The sequence below is a fragment of the Parambassis ranga genome, unplaced genomic scaffold (genome assembly GCF_900634625.1).
Source record: "Parambassis ranga unplaced genomic scaffold, fParRan2.1 scaffold_27_arrow_ctg1, whole genome shotgun sequence".
In the NCBI taxonomy this organism is placed as follows: Eukaryota; Metazoa; Chordata; class Actinopteri; family Ambassidae; genus Parambassis; species Parambassis ranga.
Genome location: NW_021144800.1, coordinates 1991512 through 1993622, shown reverse-complemented (window position 1 = coordinate 1993622; position 2111 = coordinate 1991512).

The window sequence follows — 2111 nt, the reverse complement described above, 5'->3', positions numbered from 1 at the left end:
ATGTTAAAGAAAGAGAAACATGATGAGTGGAAGATTTAACTGAACTCTTGCAGCTGTGCTGGCAGCCATTAAAGCAGAATATGTGAAGAAGAACAAAATACAAACCTGCTGGATGCAGCTGAACAGTGTGGAGTCAGGATAGTTTTCATTTTTAATACACACATTTTGTGTATTAATTAATTTTCTTCACCAGTCTGTTGACTGTTGCACTTTGTATTTATTTCAGTCTGAGGTTTCAGTTTTCTTTAATCTGAAATAAAGGCCTTCAATGTATTTGCCTGGGACTACTTTTATTCATGGTAACAGAGCTAGCTGTGCCCCAGGTAAACATTTCCTGCATTGAAAACTGACAATAGATATTACTGAAACATATTGTGGACATAGGGGAAGCTAATAAGACACAAGCTAGACATCAGCTCAGACCTTTGACTTGGAGGAAATGTGAACAGCTGGACCTCAGGGACTTTAATTGAACCCCCCTGGTCTAAATCAATGTGAACATATGATGACAGTGGAAGTGGAATGGAACTCTTAAAGCTGTGCTTCAGTCATTAAAGCAGCAGCAACAGGTTCAACATGAGCTGGATGTGTGGAGTTGGGATAGTTTTCATTTTTAATACAACAATGCTTGTTTGTCACCAGTCTGTTGACTGTTGTGTATCTGTTTAAAGTGAAAACACATCAAAACACTTAGTGAAGTGATTGTGTTGTTAAATGCTGATGTTTCTGTCACAGACTGCAGCAACCCAGTGTTCAGACTCCTGCTCAGGACGCCATATTTATGGTGAGTACAAACAGCTTCTAACTACAACACAACAGTCCTGGTGCTCTACAGAGACCCAGAGCCTGACCCCTGAGCAAGCATTCACAGAGACAGAACTGTGGTAGTAATACTTATAACTACAGCAGCTGTGCATACACAACACTTCATATCTAATGTTGTAGATTCAAGTAATACATGTATGAACATAAGCTGTAATATCATGAAACACTAAACTGTTATTCTGCTCCTCAAAGTCTGAGAGTTTATACTCTGTTGTTCTGTTCCAGCTGCTGGAGGAGAACATTGTCAGGTTTGTGAAGGACGAGCTGAAGAAGATCCAGAAGCTCCTGAGTCCAGATTACCCAGAATGCTCAGAGAGTCAGAGGGAGGATGAGGAGGATGAAGAGCAGAGGAGCAGCAGAGAGTCATTAGTGCAGATCACAGTGCACTTCCTGAGGAGGATGAAGCAGGAGGAGCTGGCTGAGCGTCTGCAGAGCAGTAAGAGGATTTAAGAGCTTTAACATGATGGAAAGAGGAAATGAAGTTTACATTTACACACTCTGCTGTTAATGTGATGCAGACATCTGTGAATTCTTCTGACTGAAAACAGAAACTGTTTGTCTACAACTGATGAACAGATTTCATGGAGACAGAAAATATTTATTTGACACATTTATTGTAGCGTTCACTTATTAATGACATTTATTGTTTGTTTAGGAACTCCTGCTGCAGAGTGTGGACGTAAACTCAAGTCTAACCTGAGGAAGAAGTTCCAGTGTGTGTTTGAGGGGATCGCTAAAGCAGGAGAGCCGACCCTTCTGAACCAGATCTACACAGAGCTCTACATCACAGAGGGAGGGACTGCAGGGGTCAATGAGGAACATGAGGTCAGACAGATTGAAGCAGCATCCAGGAAAGCACACAGACCAGAAACAAGCATCAGACCAGAAGGCATCTTTAAAGGCTCACCTGGAAGACAGGAACCAATCAGAACAGTGATGACACAGGGAGTGGCTGGCATCGGGAAAACAGTCCTAACACAGAAGTTCACTCTGGACTGGGCTGAAGACAAAGCCAACCAGGACATCCAGTTCACATTTCCATTCACTTTCAGAGAGCTGAATGTGCTGAGAGAGAGAAAGTTCAGCTTGGTGGAACTTGTTCATCACTTCTTCACTGAAAGCAAAGAAGCAGGAATCTGCAGCTTTCAGCGCCTCCAGGTGGTCTTCATCTTTGACGGTCTGGATGAGTGTCGACTTCCTCTGGACTTCCACAACAATGAGATCCTGACTGATGTCACAGAGTCCACCTCAGTGGATGTGCTGCTGACAAACCTCATCAGGGGGAA